The sequence below is a fragment of the Pararge aegeria genome, chromosome 14 (assembly GCF_905163445.1).
Source record: "Pararge aegeria chromosome 14, ilParAegt1.1, whole genome shotgun sequence".
In the NCBI taxonomy this organism is placed as follows: domain Eukaryota; kingdom Metazoa; phylum Arthropoda; class Insecta; order Lepidoptera; family Nymphalidae; genus Pararge; species Pararge aegeria.
This window is the reverse complement of record NC_053193.1, coordinates 7,234,225-7,243,539: the sequence shown is the minus strand read 5'-3', so window position 1 is coordinate 7,243,539 and position 9,315 is coordinate 7,234,225. Positions and strand designations below refer to the sequence as shown.

General features: G+C 35.8%; 1 non-coding gene across 1 annotated transcript; it reads right to left on the bottom strand.

Annotated features, from left to right (window-relative positions):
- Positions 1 to 1,728: 1,728 nt before the first annotated feature.
- On the bottom strand, positions 1,729 to 1,800 carry Trnae-uuc. The gene has a single exon. It is a non-coding gene; the product is annotated as a tRNA-Glu (tRNA).
- Positions 1,801 to 9,315: the final 7,515 nt, after the last annotated feature.

Below are 9,315 nucleotides of genomic sequence, written 5' to 3'. Positions count from 1 at the left end.
CTACGCGACATCGCATCGGAACACCATATCGCTTAGCGGCACGTCTTTGTCAGTAGGGTGGTAACTAGCCACGGCCAAAGCCTCCCACCAGACCAGACCTGAGAAAGTTCAGAATTTATAAATTTCCAAATTGCCCTACCGGGAATCGAACCCGAGACCTCCTACTTAAATTCACAGCACTCACCGCTGCTTCAAGAGGTCGTCAAAAAAATTTACATGTTTCGAAGAATAATGAATTTATACTTGGTTAAGTTGACTTCTGTGTGTATTACTTCTATCCGCTGTCTTATACCGCCCGCATAACACTTTGGCCTTCTATAAATGGTGGTGTAGGTTATTTCAGCGGACGATGAAGCTGTTGTCTGGGTTCCTTCTGAAGCTTCTGAGCAGCGAAGCTTAAGTATTGTACGTGCCCATAGGAAGTGGCGAGGGACGTTAAGGTCTCAAGGTGTGTGTCATATGTTTGTGTGAGACGCACGGGAAAAAAATATGATTACAATAAAAATAAAATCCTTTTATATCATCATTCACATTTTCACATCAAGAACATTCCGATTTTCGAATCGCTATAAACCCATGTAAATACGCTGAGGAGTACGGGCCGAGTCTTTGAAGTAGACGACGCGTTGTGCCACATGCCTTTAAAACCTATGAACGCATAGGTATACCCAGTCTATAGATTCATAATAGAGGATATTTGAAAGGTAAACAATTATCCTTATTTTACCTAAAATCAATAATAAGAGACAGAGGAACAGAGAGTGGAATGGCAGACTCACCCCTAATAATAACTGCTTATAAAAAATCTGAGAGATTTCGATACGTGACAATCATTACCAATAGCACGCAAACATTAAACAAAGGTATATAATTCTATTTCTTTTTCTATTAGGTTTTATATAGGTTTATATTCTATCTATATAAAATTCTTATATTTTATGCTCAATTCATTCGCTTTCTATAAATGTATAGAATACCATATTCTGAGATCTATTTTCACATCGCATAAATCATGTATTTTGGTAATAGTTAAATGCAACGGCAAAACGTAAATATTTTGACTTGCAGCATAACATCGCTCCGAACTGCCAGCAAAGTTGGCAAGAGAGATGTATTGCTTAAACATTTTTTTTTGTATTGATGGATATATTTTACTTCAAAACGGTTTTTTTAGTTTTTTTGTTTTTTAGAGGTAAGAACCTCTCTGTCCTATCTTCTTTCTGTATTATATTCTTTCTTCTTTTTATATTTACTGTGCTTGTTTTATATTTATTCTAATTGACAAGTTTCCTTGGCTTAAAAGTGTCCTATGCCTTTTCCCAAGGTGTATGTATATAATATGAAGGGTCACTAACAATTCTGGTTGCCAACATAACCAAGGAGAATCACTTTGTTATTTACATCTAAGATCTGACCACACTCCGATCTGAAAATGGAAACGTCAATTTTGATAGCTTTGCTCGATTGGGAGGGACGTCCAATTTTACGTCAAAAATGCATAACGTATGCTACATACCCACTTACCTTGATATATTACTATTGTAAGCTTGTAAATTACCTATAAATAATTGTACAAAAATCATCAATCAACTCTCAATGACTCGCAACAAAAATCACGCTGCATTGAGGCTCTTCTTTGTAATAAAAACGATGTTTGACGAATGTGGATGGCGGTTCGCAATGAGATTTTATAGAAGGTACAATTATAAACCAAAAGAAAAAAAGTACTTCCCGTACCGGGAATCGAACCCGAGCCTCCTGGGTGAAAGCCAGGTATCCTAGCCACTAGACCATACGGGATATACAAGGTAAGTCAAAAATATCATAAAGATAATAGATTCGTGCAGTAATTTGTATAAACCACTATATTTAATTATTTCAATTGCATTTAACCAAAATATACACATGTTTAATTTAAAAATATGCGTATGGTTTTATACACGTACAATGTTCACAAACACAAAGATAAGCTTTAATTTTACTTTTGAAGAACCATCTACTGAGCGATAAGTAAACTACAACATATAAAAGCCTGCGTGTATCAGCCACTTGACACCAGATGGCGTTAGTAGTGACTTTAATATGCTTTAATGTGAGGAACAATTTGGTTTTTGTTATCACACTTATTAACTGTCATATGGATTAATTGAATTTACTTAATTATAAACATAGATTAACCAACTAAACTGAACCTAAAACTGTTAGAAATTGCAATAACAGAAACTAGATAAAATCTCTACTTGCGCGACTCTACCATTCTACTGAAACAATAATTGCATTCTGCAACAGATGGCGTGAGTTGTTTGATTTCAAATGTTTGACATGACCATGACCGACAAGAAATTGAATCTTTTTCCGGTTGGTGCATTGGTTTAATATAATTATGTTACTAGTATTTATAAGCCCACTGTTTTTTAGATGTGTGTATCTATTTTAAGGCTTAATATGGATTGATACATTTGTGATAAATAACATGTCGTTACTTTTATTGTATCCTGTCTTATCCATAGGATTAACAATGTGAAATGTGAATATGTTTAAAAAATAACTTTTTAGAACATATAGGTATATAAAAAAAAAATTATGACAGCTAACCAACCTGTGCAAATCAAAATTAGAATATGATTTTGATTTTGCTTTGCACATGTTAGTTTTTATTACTATGATTAATTTTTTTTTTTTGGAAGTAATTTTGATGACTTTCTTTTTGCTTCTCCTTGAAAACTGGTAGATAATAAATAAACTATTTTGATTAAGGTAACGTAGGGCCAGTGATAAATATGTAAACATTGTTATGTTATGGCGCGCACCCCATAACTGTAGCATACAATATTCCTACTCATCAGCATCTAACTACGCTACCTTTTTCGCGAAGATATAGGTACCTATCTACCTAACGACTTCCCGTGTTGCGTGCTGAAGTAAGGAAAGAAATCGCTTCCGAGTAAATACATTTGACTCATAATAACATGCATGGTTAGGTCAGTGTAACATGTAAGTGCTTACCTAGTTACGAAGAATAAGGACATTGATTTATATTGTAGGTACTGCTATTTTATAAAGTGAATGCAGGCGAAGATGTCTTGGGACAGACTTTTACAACGTTAGTCCCGTGGCGGTCATTTCACCAACAAAAACAGTCTCAAGAAGGGTTGATGACAGACAGGCGGTCGATCGTAAAAAATATTCAAAAACCAAAGCATCAAATCGGACTTAAAGTTTGAAGAACACATGTTTTGCTAACCCCACTGTTGCTACTACTGTTTCTTACTAATATTACAAACTACTACTAATATTAATATTACAAATGTGAAAATTGGCCCTTAGTTTGATTTTTATGTTCGGCGCAACAAGTGCACCAATTCTAGCCGAAGTCTGACACACAGAAAATTTACATCCTGGAGACGAGTGTCAGATAAATTTTATCACGGATTATAAAGGATCCCGTAAAACACGGGCATCATGTACTTCCTTATATGATCAAATAAAAAAAACCCTGAACTTGGATGTCCACATCGCCCTGTAATGGTCTCTGAGATTTATTACCTCAGGGCCTATAGTTAGCGGCCATGTTTTGGAGAAATACTTCATCACTGTCAACACGCATCATTCAAAGATTTTATCTTCAGTCTTCCAGTAGTTAGAGAGGGCTTCAGGTCGACCCGAATAAAGTTGCAATGTGATGCACGGCATCAAACAATTTTAATATTTCAATGGCGCAAAATATTCTAGTACTTTAGCATTTGGGCTATTTCAGTGAATTTTCTTCTCGTGCAGAGATTGTCCCAACGAGGAAATCCCAATATATCCACCTTTGACTTTGATTTTTTATTGTTATAATTGACGGATCCATCGTCTGTAAATAGAGCCAAATTTCAGTATGCAAAGAACAGGACCTATAAAGTTCCGCCCTGTGTCCAATCAACTAGAAGTAGTAGTCGTTTTGACGACCTCCCTGGCGTAACGGTGAGCGCTTTGAATTTAAGTAAGAGGTCCCGGTTTTGATTCCCAGTCGGGGCAATTTGGGAATTTATAATTGCCGTATTTTCCCTGGTCTGGTCAGGTGGGAGGCCTTGGCCGTGGCTAGTTACCACCCTACCGAAAAAAGACTAGCGCCTGGCGATTTAGTGTTCCGGTGCGTTGACGCGCAGAAACCGATGATAGGTAAGACCATACTCCTTAGCAGTTTAGCCCGCTACCATCTTAGACTGCATCATAACTTACTACCAAGTGAAGTTGCAGTCAAGGGCTAACTTGTAGTCGAATAAAAAATAATAAAAAGTAATTTTGGTACGAGGCCGTGTTTTTATGTTACGTTTTCGCTCCTTTGTAATTCGACTACTCGATGTCGAGCTGGTATTATACTGAATAGCTCTGGTAGAAGACTGGTTCTTGGGCTTTGGAGTATTGACGAGTTAAAAGTTTTGACTCGGTTTAATAAATGCTGCTCAGCCTAGATTCCTAATTTTCTTTTCTGCCTAGTTTATTTTTGTTGTCAACCCAATCGTATTAGTTGAATATATAACAAAACTACTTATTTATATAAGTACATACTAGTTATTATGCATAAATATTCGTAAAGCACCTGCATGACGACATTATAGATGATGACAGATCTTTAGATGACGTATTCATTAAATATGACTTTTGTTTTGTTCACATTCATCTGGAGACCCACTCGTATGGAATAAGTAAATATAAACAAAACTAAATTTACCTACAATACTAAAAATAGTCCATTCCTTTTCCACGGTAGACTAAAATGGATAAGCGGCACTTTGCACCATTTTCTGTTTTCCGTAGCAGACGTAGATAAGAAAAAAATTAAACCTTTAAAAAATCAATCATTATCAGCCCAGATACGCCCCAATGATGGGCACAAATCTCCTCTGTAATATAATGGGAAATCGGAGCCTCAACCCACCTCGCTACTCTTTCTCGTTCTTGATGATAACCGGGATTTAACACCACGGCACGGACTTAAATAGTATCACGGAGTTCTTGTAAGAAAACTCAATACCATTTAAGGCCTGATCTGGGAATTGAACCCAAGACCTCTTGAGTTGTTGTCAAACACGCTAACCACTAGGCTAACGTGGACAAAAAATAAGATTCAACAAGAAAAGAATTTATAGAAGAAGATTATTTCAATAGTAGGAAAACTTCTCGTATTGTTGCAAAGTTCATTTAAATACCTATGGAAACTAAGAAATGTAATCAACCTTTAAATATAATAGTTAATACGAGAGATAAGTGGTTATAAAAGCTAATGACAAGCGAATCGCGTTCACGGAAGATCCTTAGGCGTCAGACATGCTTGGTATTGAATTTAAAATGACTCTTTCTACATTGAGGATTCTTATCACAAGGCTATAGAGGATATATTCCGATGCAACCGGTTTTATTTATGGTTAGATGGTGCTTAATATATTGAGGTCGGATTCCTCCGCGCTAAGAATTGAATAGCCTTCTAGCTATACGAGACTAAAAATGTTTGCAGTTTTATGCAGTGGTATAGGAGTTATCGTAGGTCAAAAACATAGTAAATCTATATACGATATATATAAATATAGCTGAGTACGTAAAATTCCTAGTCATTTGATTTTGTTGTACACAATGGACTATTTCTTCTTTGTTTAAATCGATGCCAACTGACTCTTTGGTTTAGGGGTTAGCATGTTCAGCAATAGATCACGGGGTCGTTGGTTCGATTTCCAGATCAGTCCAAGAGGTATATCAGGTTCTTGCTGTTTAATCTCTCAGTAGGTACCTAGGACTTGGCGAGGTCCAAATTGCAGTCAAAGGCTGCTGATAAAAAATATATTCGCAGATTTAATAAAAAATACAGAGCATTGAATTGAAATATGTTCTACTACTTTTTACAAATCTCGTGGAAATCGTTTGTTTTAAATAAATGGCTACCTATGTTACTCTCTGTACTTTCAACTAAGTCTATGCCATGTATCAAGTGATTAGTTACAAAGCTAGGGCGCCTGGCGTGAAGGAAGGACAAACGAACAAACACCCTTTCCTTTTATAATATTAGTAAGGATTAAGGGAAAAATTTAGTAAACATAAAGAACCTCCGACGAAATTATATGGACCGGTGACTGATAAAATTAAATGTAACTAATGTAGCGAGAATGTAATAATAGATACTTAATTCTTACCAACTGCTTCACGAGTCTACAGTTAGTAAGACTCAAGACCATTTGTCATTCGGTTTATGGTTTGGTTAGCGTATTCAAAGTAACAAAGTGCTAATCAGTCGATTACGTCATTTGTACTTTGTTCTTGCATTTGCTACTTAGTTTCATCCACGGATTTGTTAATCTAGGGAAGAGGTTACCTTACGGCTCGTATAAGATAAGTCGTGAAGTGTGATTTATAAGTTACCTGCGCACAATTTCTATTTTCACGTTTATCTGATGGGCCGTAGGCTTAGGCCGTGGCTGGTGACCACCATACTGACAGAGACGATTTAGCTTATTTAATTATACAGTTTTTCTGTTTTTGTCACCTAAACTTCTCCTAAACAGCTGGATGATGATGTGCGTATTTTTCATTGAGTTTCTGGATGGTTTGAAAACACAATTGGACCCGATAGGTAGCACCGCTTTGCTGGTCAGGACATCTGCCGGGTCCACTAGTATATTTATAAGTCTACAAGATCTATTAACCTTTGTTATAACATATTGTAGGTAGGAACTCTTTGTAAAAAAAATATATTTCCCACCATTGAATTGTGGCTCTTTAATTTATTAGTTTTTTTACGGAAGTATTATATGTGTCCAGTAACAATGTATAATGTGTTGTGACTAGGCAAATAATACCTGTAGTCTCCTTTAACAATAAGAGGTGTTTTTGTAAAAACATCTTTAGAACCTAATCTATTTTAGTTAAGTAGTTTAATATTTTGAGGTAGCTTTTATAAAACTACGCCGATTGGCATTAAAATAATGTCGATTTTCAATAATAAATACAATACAGCCAACCCCGGTTTTGTTTAGCTCAACAATATTTATGTCAAAAACAATTTTAACTGTGAATACCTCTAATCTTCATTTGTATTAAGTAAAATGCTGTTTTTGACATAACCAATTAAAACTTTAGGTTGAGGAAAACGGCCAAGTTTTATCAACATATAAACAAAAATAGCTCATTGTTAGTTTTTTGATGTCTTCACCAATTATACATGTCCCACACATACCACGGTACATAGTAAGTAGGTACTAGCTAAACCCAAGAATTGCCGCTTATTGTGACTCAGTAAATAAACCTGTTCCCAGTCTTGACTCATCCTTACAAAACATCTTCGTAGTAAAGAATCGAACATTAAAGATGAGCAATCATACAGATTTTTTATTCGGATTGTATGTAACTGTTTAATAGTGTCACCAAAGGGGGCAATCCAAGGGCACATTCTGTGAAAATTGAAATTTTACTTTGGGTGACGGGTGGTAAATAAATTTGCTGAACTATTCCGGTGGCCACTGAGGTCTTAACCACGTGCAGTGGTGTAAAACTTATGTCTAAAAAATAATTAAATTTGTATTTTATACTAGTTGTTGCCTACGTTCTTCGGCCGCGTTTATTTTTACAAATGCCGTAGGGACCATTTGTTTTCCTAGGAAAAAGTAGTCTATGTCACTCACCCAAAAACTCTAGTTAGTTAGGATCACATAAATAGTCATTCTTAATACTACTATAATAACTATGCTCGCGGCGAAATTTAAGCTCCTTGCTCAAAAATTGTTATCAGTTTACTATGGCGGACGTTGCCCAACGGTATGATTGCTAAACCTGATTTAATAATATTAACGCTAGGTTCAAAGGTTGTCTGCATATTTGGATTTGATTAAGTCAATGGATTACGTTACTATAGATCTATGAAGGATTTTGTCTGGTGGGAGGCTTCGGCCGTGGCCAGTTACCACGTGTCACGTAGAAACCGATTAGGAGTATAGGTTTAATAAAACTGCCAAACTCCCTAACAGGTTAGCCCGTTACCATCCTAGATTGTATTGTCACTTACCACCATGTGAGATTGCAGTCAAGGGCTAACTTATAGTGGAAAAAAAGGCTTTAAAAACACAGTTTGGTGCTCCCATTGGTCTCGGTGTGATGATATATAGACATCCTCGAAAAATGAGCTATTCAACACTGAAAGAATTTATATAGCCATCCTCGAAAAATGATTTATTCAACACTAAAAGAATTTTTCAAATCGGACCAGTAGTTCCTGAGATCATCGCATTTGGCTAAAAACAAACAGACAAACTCTTCAACTTTATATATTAGTACAAGATTAGTATAGAATTAATTTCCGCTTGCAATGCTTTTGCATAATAATTAAATCATGCTAAGTATTCTGTTATATTCTTTGTTGTGTGCTATAGGTGAAAGCAGTAAATAAACAAATTTATTCCAATTAACTCTTATACCTAAGCAGACATTATAAAAATTCAATCACGGTAGTTTCGGAATAGAGATAGAGACTGTACTGTTTATTTGTATGCTCTCCATAAAAGTTTCATTTAATTCTAACTTTCTATTTATTAAATAAATTTAAATAATACTTACCTATGTTTTACTGTATTTATTACAAAGTTATGAGTAGGTATATATGTTATGAGTTTAGTTCCATATTTTGGTGATGACCTGATGATTTTTGGAGCCACATGACACCAAGTGTTTGCATCAAATCATTCGCAAAAGTTGCACTACTGTACCTAATAGTCAGTATAAATAAATGGTTTTATGTTCAAGGTTGAGTTATACGTTTAACACACAGAAGTCAGTAGGTTTTTAATCCTATTATTTATGTAAACTTGCATCAGTGCATGCAAGCATGGAGCTTACATAGTAAGTCTAGAAATATTTAGAATAGTTACACCTACCGACTCATTTTATTTTAAACATAAATTGAGCGCTACATTTAAAAGCTGCGGATTAAGTTACCCTAAATTTTACTACACCTTAGGGTGTTTAAATCAAACACACCTAACAAGTAATACTTATACCTTTGCATGTTTTGAAAAGCCAAGCTCAACGACCACTTCAATCGATTCCCTGTACGATTTATACATAAACGGCGAGACTGTCCGACCCTCCGTCTAGCAGGGGTGAAACGCGTGACCTTCGCGCACCCTTTCCGGTATGTATCTATGCATTTGCTAAAATTGCAGCGCAGTGTATAACGAGCGAGCTGAGATAATCCTCCATTCAAGGTAGCAGAATCAATTAATGAGTTGTCAATAACAATGACGTAGTGCTGTGACACGCGTGTGCAGTTAAGGAGTCCGCGAGGCACGC